Raw genomic sequence first — 11,498 nt, forward strand, 5'->3', positions numbered from 1 at the left:
TATATCATCTAGATTGGAATTCCCCGATTTCCTAGCCAACATAGCCAAATTCCTTGCTACCTGGGAAGTTTGAATATATGGAAGATACCTGGATAAAAAAGGGGAACTCTTAAGTATTCTCTTATGTTCATCATTGATTGTCTGGGAAGGCAAGCAAAATGCCTTTATTGGAAGATCTTTAGAAAGTACAGTAGTCTGAGGTAATCCAAAGTAATAACATCCACAGTTGAAGCAAGAAACAATATATACTCGAACAAGGCAGTGGAGCAGACAAGTTGGCCCTTGACTTGAGTAAAAATGAATTCACACATGAACCTGACACATAGTATATTTAAGTATATTAAAATGGAGAAAATAATTAATAAAAATGCTGAATCTTTAAAAAATAGAACACAGTTTTGGGTATTTTGACATGTGAACAAATGACCTTGCCATTTACTCTATCATTAGCAATCCAATTCTATTTTAAAGGTTCCACTAGAATAAAAGGGTGGAACAAACATATAATAAAAATAATATCTACTTAGTGTATTAAAAACAAAAACTATTTTTCCAAATTCTTTGCAATAGGAATGAAATGACACAAGAGCATTTTCACTTTTTCATAGAATATCCAACATCCACTATATTAACAGTTGTAATGTTAAGATCTTTAATGATAATTTATCTGTAAATGTGATTAAAATAAGATTTACTTTCATAATTTATATAATTTTTATCATTCAAAAATATAATATATTGGGATTTTTTAAAAAATAGAATTGATAGATAAATAGGCCTTGTGCTGATAGACAAAAGGGATATTTAGCTCAGTTTAAGAGCTGTTTCTTTAAGAGATTGTATTAGGAGAATGTAGTAACAGATTGCATTCTGGGTAATGTAGTCCATGAATTGTGCCATGCTCTCCAACAGCCATTTTTAAGTCTTACAAAGAGCTATGCTGCAGCCTGCAGATGGGAGAAATTAATTTTTTTCCACCTATGTGTAATGGGACAGATTATGGATATAAGATATGAGGAATTTCATCTCTTAGTAAATGATATGAAGATACCAGTCAATAAATGTAATCTGTATGATTTACCCATTTGCGTGGAGTTTTATCTGACTGAGAAAAGCACTAAGCTTGGACCAGAACGGGTCTGCTGTATCCTGTCCATACATAGTCATATACAGGTATACCTCAATTTACAACAGTTCATTTAGTGACAACAGTACAGAAAAAGTGACTTATGACCATTTTTCACACTTATGACCACTGAATGTAAAGTATGGTCAGGTGATTTACATTTGAATGCTTGACAATTGGTTCATATGGGACCAAGTGATCACCTTTTGCAACCTTCTGACAAGCAAAGACAATGGGGAATGAAGATTCACTTAACAATCATGTTACTAATTTAACAACGTCAGTCATTCACTTAACAAAGATGACAAATTTCTCACTTAACAACATAAATTCTGGATTCTATTGTGGTCATAAGTTGAAGACTTACCTGTACTTAATTCTCTCATTTACCCATCTCTACCCTGTCTTTTGTATTTAATTTTCCAATTACATGGATCTGAAAATTTGAAGCATACAATATATATTTTAGGAAATGCTCAAAATTTGCAAATTCTGACTTGCAGAATTCCATCATAAAATAGCTGATTCCATTCCAACACTTATATATTGGCTATATAGGCATATTTCATTTTTTAGAAACCCATGACTTCCCAAAATGGCTGAAGCAAGTCCTGCCCTATCTTTATGCAGTAATCCAAGAAAACTGTTTCCATATAAATTAACAACTGTACATTTATCACACAAACACACAAAAAAGCAAACCCTCCAAACCTTGGTTTTTTTACTCTAGGAAAAGATGAGAGACACTTTAGCATGATCAACCATTCCTCCCTCAACCATTCTCAAGACAATTCTTCCAGACTATTTTGAATATTTTCATAACCATTCAGTTGTCAGCGTACTATTTGCATGGACATGTTTTAAAACATCTGTAGATTTATACAGAAAACCTCCTACCAATTAGTTTTGGTATTTCTGGCCAATAAGTGCAGAAATGTTACCAACCAATCAGTGCTTTGTGATTGATCATTGACTAGCCATCTCATTTCATCACTCAGGTCCGCACCTAAACCCCAAACCCCAAAAATATTAACCTTAGATTGTCTACAGTCGACCTCACCCCATTTATTTGTTTGTTTGTTTGTTTGTTTGTTGATTGATTGGATGTGTATGCCGCCCCTCTCCGTGGACTCGGGGCGGCTAACAACAGTGACAAAAACAGAATGTAAAAATCCAATACTAAAACAGCTAAAAACCCTTGTTATAAAACCAATCATACATACAAACATACCATGCATAAATTGTAGAAGCCTAGGGGGGGAAATTGTCTTAGTTCCCCCATGCCTGACGGCAGAGGTGGGTTTTGAGGAGCTTACGAAAGGCAAGGAGAGTGGGGGCTATTCTAATCTCTGGGGGGAGTTGGTTCCAGAGGGCCGGGGCCGCCACAGAGAAGGCTCTTCCCCTGGGCCCCGCCAACCGACATTGTTTAGTTGACAGGACCCGGAGAAGGCCCACTCTGTGGGACCTAACTGGTCGCTGGGATTCGTGCGGCAGAAGGTGATCCCTGAGATAATCTGGCCCGGTGCCATGAAGGGCTTTATAGGTCATAACCAACACTTTGAATTGCGACCGGAAACTGATCGGCAACCAATGCAGACTGTGGAGTGTTGGTGTGTCATGGGCATATTTAGGGAAACCCATGATTGCTCTCGCAGCTGCATTCTGCACGATCTAAAGTTTCTGAACACTTTTCAAAGGTAGCCCCATGTAGAGAGCGTTCCTAAAAGATCTGTAAGGGGCATGCATAAGCACACCATTGTGCCTACCATCCCGGTCCTACTGTCCTATTGCCAAGTTTACCTGTACCTACTTTGCTATTGTTTATGTTTATACCAATACCTACTACCTTGCACAGTGGTACCTCTACTTAAGAACTTAATTCGTTCCATGACCAGGTTTTTAAGTAGAAAAGTTTATAAGTAGAAACAATTTTTCCCATAGGAATTAATGTAAAAGCAAATAATGCGTGCAAACCCATTAAAGCTCAGAATATGGGTTGGAGGAGGAGGAGGAAGAAGACAAGGAGGAGAGTTGTTGCTGAAGGAAGGTGAGGTGAGGGGAATTTTCTGCTAGAGAGCAATGAAAGGTGCTGAACTGTTCTTATGTCTCGCCTCTTCATTCTTGCACAATCTAACACATTCCAAGATTGGTCCTAGGCATTTTGGTTTTAATGTAGCGGAAAGTGATTTGATAAATTGGACACAGTCCAGCCTCAAAACAGAACATTTTGCATGGTGGCAAAGCTTCTCCTTGCTATTTGTAGGCTTCTTTCCCTAATCATGGCAACACCCAGGTGGTTCTTAGGAGAGGGAAAGTCACCTGAATGAGGAATTTCTTCTAATAAGAACACAGAGAGCCCCTTCAAACTCATTGTAAAATAGGGTTGGTCACATGATGACCCATTTAATAACCAGTAAGCTTAATTCCCATTATGGTGGTAAATCAAGGACTAGCAAATCTGAGAAAGAAAGCCCTGCAAAAAAAGTCCTTTGACAAAACCGGAATAAAGTGCCAAATGTTATTACTCCTTTTTTAAAAGATTTGAAAGATTCTCAGTATTATACTCTGTGCATCTACATCTGCAATAGCTGTGCATCTACATTTGCATACAGCTCTGTAATTCGGCCACACCGACTAACTTTCTCTGGAGAGATGAATGCAATTCCCAAGCTGGCAATTTCTTTCCAAGCCAATAGTAATAGCACTTATTTATTTATTCATTCATTCATTCATTCATTCATTCATTCAATTTTTATGCCGGCCTTCTCCTTAGACCCAGGGTGGCTTACAACATGTTAGCAATAGCACTTTTTAACAGAGCCAGCATATTGCCCCCACAATCCAGGTCCTCATTTTACCCACCTCGGAAGGATGGGAGGCTGAGTCAACCTTGAGCCGGTGATGAGATTTGAACTGCTGACCTTCAGATCTACAGTCAGCTTCAGTGGCCTGCAGTACAGCACTCTACCTGCTGCGCCACCCCGGCTCTTCGACTTAGACTTAGACACTGCTTCACGGTGCTTTACAGCCTTCTCCAATTGGTTTACAGAGTCAGCATGTTGCCTTCAGCAATCTGGGACCTCATTTTACCCACCTCAGAAAGATGGAAGGCTGAGTCAACCTTGAGATTCGAGATTACAGGCAGCCAGCAATCAGCAGAAGAATCATGTAGTACTGCATTCTAACCCCTGCACTGCCTCAGCCCTTTGATAGCTTTTCAGGATTGCAATTTGAATGTTTAGAGAATGGCACCAATTTCATCTGCCACACACAAATATACCTCAAGAAAATCCCCCAGGAACTCCTGCAAGCCCCCCTGGAGTTCTTTTCTCTCATACACACCTCCATTCATTCCCAGAGCATTTCAATACCCTGCCCTTGTCTTCCTTTTTTTTAACCGAATATTAGAGTTGAGAGAGACTTTGGAGGTCTTCTATGGAGGTCATCCATTGTTCAAGCAGGTGACCCTATACCATTTCAGATTAATGCCTGTCCAGTCCCCTTTTAAAAGCTTCCAGTGATGGAGCACCCACAGCTTCTGAAGGCAAGCCATTCTACTGATAAACAGTGCTAACTGTTAGGAAGTTTCTCCTTTGTTCTAAGTTGCTTCTCTCCTTGGTTAGTTTCTTATCTTGCCTGCTGGTGCTTTGCAACATAGGGTGAGCCCCCTCTTCTTTGTTCCTCAGTATCACCATCTGATGATCAATCATGTGAAGAATCATAAACCCTTCTGTTGAAATATATCACCCCCCTCAAAAAAAAATATTATTGGCAGACACTATAAATAGTTCTCTCTAGCTAGAATAGGGGTGTGAAATTCAAGGCCCGGTGGGTACTTAGATCTAGACCACAGGGCTTCCTGGAAATAGCAAAAGATCACCCGTGGAGCCTTCCCTAGGGAAAACAGAGCTCAGGAGGAACGCACGTGGTCCCCTCTGGTTCTGTTTTTGGCTGTAACAGTCTCCTGCAGCCCTCTGCCGATGAAAACAGAGTTCAGGGGGCGGGGGCAGAGTGCTGTAGGTTGTCCCAGCCAAAAATGGAGTCCCGGGGGGGAGGGGGCTCAGACACAAGTGATGTTGAGTTGGCCACACCCACCTGGCCATACATCCCTCATTCCCCCAAGGTCAAACACAACCCTGATGCGGCCCTCTTTAAAACTTCAGTGATGGAAGACTCATAAATTCTGCAGGCAACTTGTTCCAGTGATTAGTTGTTCTTGCTGTCAGGAAATTTTTCCTTAGTTTTAGATTGGCCCTCTCCTTGATATGTTTCCACCTGTTATTTCAGGCCCTGCATACAGATGCTTTAGTTGACCTCCACTTCCCTCAGATATTGGAAGACTGCTCTCCTACTGAGGTTCGACTACTGCAATGCTCTCTACATGGGGCTACCTTTGAGGAGTGTTCGGAAACTTCAGATCGTCCAAAATGCAGCCACACAAGCGGTTATGGGCCTTCCAAGGCATACCCATATTTCTCCATCACTCCGCTGCATTGGTTGCCAATTAGTTTCCGGACACAATTCAAAGTGTTGGATATGACTTATAAAGCCCTACATGGCATCGCATCTATGAGACTGCCTTCTGCCTATGAGACTGCCTTCTGCCGCATGAATCCCACGTCCGGTCAGGTCCCACAGAGTCGGCCTTCTCTAGGTCCCGTCAACCAGACAATGTCATTTGGCAGGACCTAGGGGAAGAGCCTTCTCTGTGGGGGCCCTGGCCCTCTGGAATCAACTCCCCCCGGAGATTCACACTGCCCCCACTCTTCTCGCCTTCCGTAAAAGTTTAAAGTCCTATTTATGCTGCCAGGCTTGGGGCCATTAGATCCTAGCCCCCTGACCGACGAATGTACTAGTATGTTTTGCTGAGTGAATGGTGATGAAAGTTTTTAAATCATATTAGAGCTCTTTAAAGTTTTTTTAGCCATATTAATTGGATTTTTAGATATGCATTTGTTACATTGTTTCTGATATGTTGTGAGCCACCCCATGTCCTTGGAGAGGGGTGGCATAGAAATCCAATTAATAAATAAATTAAATAAATAAAATGTCACCCCTAGTCATTCTCTTTATTATATATACCCAGTTTCTGCAGCCGTTCATCATGTTTTAGGTTCCACCTCCCTAATCATCTTGTTCTTCCCTGCACCCTTTCTACAGTCGCAGCATATTTTTTGAATAATGGTGGCGAAAACTGGAGATGATATTCCAAATATGTTTTTACTAAAGGTCTTCTTCCATTTCCTGATGTCCTCCCCCTCACAGGCATTAAAAACATGGGGTTTTTCCTTGGTCTTGAGCCAGGAGGTTTTTCAGGGGGTTGTGAATGTGGACATGTGAATTGCTCTTCATGCAATGCACTTTTGGTTATGGTTGATGACAACGACGACAATATTTCAATGGTTAATTTTAATTATTGCTTACTGTCCAAAATCATATGTCAACTGGGTGGTTATACATTGAAATAAATAATGTTGTATTGATTATCTAATGATAATTTCCAACTTATCAGCATTTTCCAAGTGCCCCACTTCCCTCAGCTGCCACTCAAGCACTCCTCTAGGCCATGGGCCACAGTAACCATGCTACTAGTTGCTCCAATATCTATAGACATGAAAACCTTTGAAAGGCTAGTGCTGTCTCACTTGGAAAATATCAAGGATCCACTGTTAGATCCCCCGCAATTTGCATACTGAGCAAATAGATCAACAGAGGATGCTGTTAATATGGCTCTGCGCTACATCCTACAACATCTTGAATCTCCAAAGACCTACGCAAGGATTTTCTTTGTAGACTTTAGTTCAGCATTCAATACTATCATTCCAGACACTCTTCTAACTAAGCTGAAGCAGCTAGCGGTACCTGAACACACTTGTAAGTGGATCAAAAGCTTCCTAACAGACAGGAAGCAGCAGGTGAAGCTAAGCGGAATTATATCAGATACCTGTACAATTAGCAGAGGGGCCCTCCAAGGCTGTGTGGTCTCTCCTCTTTTTTTACCAAGGATTGCATCTCTGATGACCCATCTGTTAAGCTACTGAAGTTCGCAGGTGACAAAACAATGATCGATCTCATTCAGAACAATGATGAATTCACATAGGAGGTTGAACAATTAGCCTCATGGTGCGACCAGAACAATCTAGAACTGAACACACTCAAAACCATAAAAATTTGGGCGGAGGGAGAATCTACCACCTGGTATCTCTTTCCTCCAGTTCCTCGCGTTTTAGGCACCCTTTTTGCAATCGGGGAGGGAGATCATATTAAATCCTTTGCTTTCTTTCTGGGGGACTTGGGATCAAAACCAAGGCTGGAAATCCCCAGTGCTTGCTTAGTTAGGCGTTCAGAGGAGCGGTCTGTCCCAGGCAGTGGCCTTTTTTGCCTCTTGTTAAAACAATCTTATTGGAAAGTTCCTCGTCTCCGAGAACTCCCACATCTCTCGAATCCGGACCTGCCACAGTTACAAGAGAAGCGAGCCCCCTTGCAGTTCTCCCAGGGACCCAAGTTACCCCCAACTTGTGCACCTCATTTTCAAAGCCACCCACCACCACCCAGTCACTGCTGCTGCCTCCTCCCGCCTCTCCCTGCCTCCTGCACTCTTTGCTCCGTTAGGACTTTTGACAGCTGGTACAATCCCAGCACAGTGTCTCCTTTTCCCTCCTCCCAAATTTTTGCCCCTTTTCCTCCGAGTTAGGGACATTCTCAATGCAGTTTCCTGGGCTGCTTCCGACCGAGACAGCAAAGGCGCAGCAAAGATTGCTGGGAAGCCGGTAGCATGTGTATGGAATGGACTGATGTGCTGCCTCTCTATTGGGCCTTGCTGTGAGAAAGCACGGCTTTCAATGCCTACGGCTATAGATAAGAAGAACAGGGCATTTGGGAGTGGAGTCAAGTCTGTCTTCTGCCCCCATGAAAATTCCACCCCACCCACTCCAGGTAAATTCCATCCCAATTTCTGCAGAAAAAAAATGTCAACATATAAAACAGAAAGTCTGATTAAAGATTTGAAGAATATGTGCTTTAAAGAAATCTCCTTAATCTAAGTTTTCCTAGTATTGCCTGAGGAGGATTTTCTTGGGAAATGTACTCACCTTATAGAAGTAAACTGACTACTTCCATAGCAGAAATGTGAGATTTACCTTATGCAACAGAAGTGGATTCTGAAAAATCCAGGAATATCTGCTACTAATATGTTTTATTAATAATACAAAAACACAGAAGATTATACAATCATATATGACTGTTTGTAATTTCTTATTCACTTCACATTTCTGTAATCTTAGAAAGCAAAATTCATTTTTATTGTTAGAACAGATAAAAAGATCTGTGCTGCTTGATATCAAAATCCCAGTGGAAGTGAGGACCCTACTAATCCTGATGCTGATAGGCAGAGGCAGAATTCTTTTTTTCTTGTTTTCCTCCCCAAAATTAAGGTGTATCTTATATTCTGGTGCCTTTTATGCTCCAAAAAATATCTATCACTTTGCCCATATATATATATAATGAACATACTAATGTAGTTGCCATTCATAATCACTCGTTCTTCCCTGTTTGCATCAGCCCACATGTCCATCTCCACTCAGGGACATGACTTCTTAATGGATCCATTGTTACTCATGAGGACTTAGGTTTCACTCTTTTCCTTCACACTCTAGTTGGTGCCAGATCTTAAGTGTTTCCACAAGTGCCCTTTTATGGTTTTTATCTTCTTTAGTGTACTTTAATCTCTCCTTTTTATCACAAAGTCATGTTCCCTCTTCCTGGAGGCATCTCAGATGCCCTCAAAATGGAGACACACGATCTTCCGTAGACACCAAGTTCTTCATATCTTTTCTTAATCCTCGCCTTGTAATCCTCTTTTTCCTCTCAAACATTGTATCAGAAGCACCTCCCACAACCAATTCAATCTTTCTGATGCAAAAATATTTTTCCACCCCTGAACTGAGAAAGAACTATTTAGTGCATTGATAGAAAGGGTCACGACAAGATTAGTTTCAATAGGTTTGGGCTGCTTATAGATTATTTGTATAATTTCTAAAGAAGCCTGATGTATCCTATCCATTTTTATCTAGTCAAAATCTGAAAGAATGCACTTTTTTCTCTCACCCATTCCTGTCCTTCCCCTTCTATTTAATTTGCCAATGAATCTGAAAATCTGAAAATCTGAATGAATCTGAAAATCTGAAACATGAATCTGAAAATCTGAGACATGAATCTGAAAATCTGAAACATACAAATATATTTCTACTAAATGCTCCAAATTAAATGCCCCTGACTTGCAGAATTCCATCATAAAATAGCTGATTCTAATCCATTTCATGTATGTTGGCAGTAGAAAGCTATGAATTACCAAAATGGCTGAGCCAAGTCTAGCTCTATGTTTATGCAGTAATCTAGGAAAAATGTTTCCATATAAATTAACAATTCCTCTACCTTTACCACACACCGCCCTTTGTTCTTTTTACTCCAGGAAAAGATGAGAGACCCTTTAATATGATCAACCATTCCTTTCTCAACTATTCTTAAGATACTTCATCCAGATTATTCTGAATATTTTCATAAGTATTCTGATGTGAGCTACTATTCACATGGACATATTCAATCAATCATAATTGGAAAACTCTGATTATGCCATGTGATGGAAGAATGGGTGAATCATCTTGCACGAATAACAATCTGCACCTTCATCTGGAATTACACAAAATGGAGAAATCCAGTGTCTAGGTTACCCTAAACCAGTGTTTCCCAACCTTGGCAACTTGGAGATATCTGGACTTCAACTCCCAGAATTCCCCAGCCAGCATTCGCTGGCTGGGGAATTCTGGGAGTTGAAGTCCAAATATCTTGAAGTTGCCAAGGTTGGGAAACACTGCCCTAAACCACTGATGGCGAACCTATGCCATGCATGCCATACTTGAGGGCACGGAAGGTGTTGCATATGTCAGTTTAGGTGATTTTTGGCCTTATTTTCAGCCATTTTCTCTCTCCACAAGCTTCAGGAAAGCCTCCTGAAGACTGGGCACAGCTAAAAATGGCCCAACCAGAAATTTACTTATCTGCTCACCCGTAGCCTCCCTTTCTCTGTCAGAGGTCTTCAGTAACTTCTGCGGCTTTGAATAGTTGCAGCTAGGCCTTGCACACCTCAGCCCATTCTGCAGCCAGTAAAGTTTTTCTGAAGGCCTCTGCAGCCAACAACAGAGTTCCAGATCGATCCAGAGCACTTTTATCGACTACAGAGGCCTTCAGGAAAGCCTTGCAGGCTGCAGACGAAATGGGCCGAGGTGTGTGAGGCCTGGTTGTAACTATCTGAAGGTAAGTAGTAGGGCAGCTCCACAGCTTAAGTGAGGCCTGTGTGTATGCGCGGTGGGAGGGGCAGTGCTGAGATTGCACACATGTATGATGGAGGGCATTGCAATATGGGTGTGGGCAGAAACATAATAAAACAACATATGCATATGCATGCCAATTAAATAATCAAAATTTGATTTGAATTTCACTCCTAATTGGACCTAACTGATTTGCCTCAGTTGCTCTCAGATTCTGAATAAATAAATAAATTAATTAATTAATTAATATTTTAGAAGGGAACATTGACAAATTCACATTAAAAAATACAGACAGGATGCCAAAAGGACAGTCCAAAATAAATACAAGGAATGCCAATTACTTTGCCAGACAGTTCTCTTCACAGTTTTCCCTCTCTTTTTCTCCCAACAGATTAGCCTATTTAGGTGATGATGAATCTTTTCAAAAATAAAATAAAAATATTACACACTAATAATATGGGAAGATTGGGCATCTCTTATAATGTATTATCTTATGGAATAAGAGGAAATGATATAAGAATACCCAATTGCAGAGGCCTAGTTTTCTTAAATGAACCAATAATTACAATTTTGAAATATTTGCTTAGTTTGATATTACCTATTAACCTGTTGTTCATACACAATAATGTAGGACACGTAGTGTTTTCAGAACTTAATAGGAAGTCAGAGAAAACTGGATGGATAGTGCATGAATTTTCATCTTTCTTTCTTTCCTCAGATTAAAACATCAACAAAATTAGTAGTGGTCAAAATGTTCACAGTTCAGAAATGTTCTACTTCACTTTCAATTCAGGAGAGGTTATGTCATCCCACATGCTTTTGTAATATGTAATATAAAAATATGTGCATCTTCAAAAACTGGACACAAGAAGAATCTCCTTTCCTGTGGGTAAAAAAAGGCAACAAGCAATGTCTTTTGGGAAGCACGCCACTATATTGCATAAAATGAAAAACAAATGCCAGGGATGAAATCTGATCTCACAGAATCCAAAATGCTATCCTTCCCCTTTGGCAGGGATCCCAGCTGGTACTTCATATATATTTGG

This window comes from Erythrolamprus reginae, chromosome 2 (assembly GCF_031021105.1).
Source record: "Erythrolamprus reginae isolate rEryReg1 chromosome 2, rEryReg1.hap1, whole genome shotgun sequence".
Lineage (NCBI taxonomy): Eukaryota > Metazoa > Chordata > Lepidosauria > Squamata > Dipsadidae > Erythrolamprus > Erythrolamprus reginae.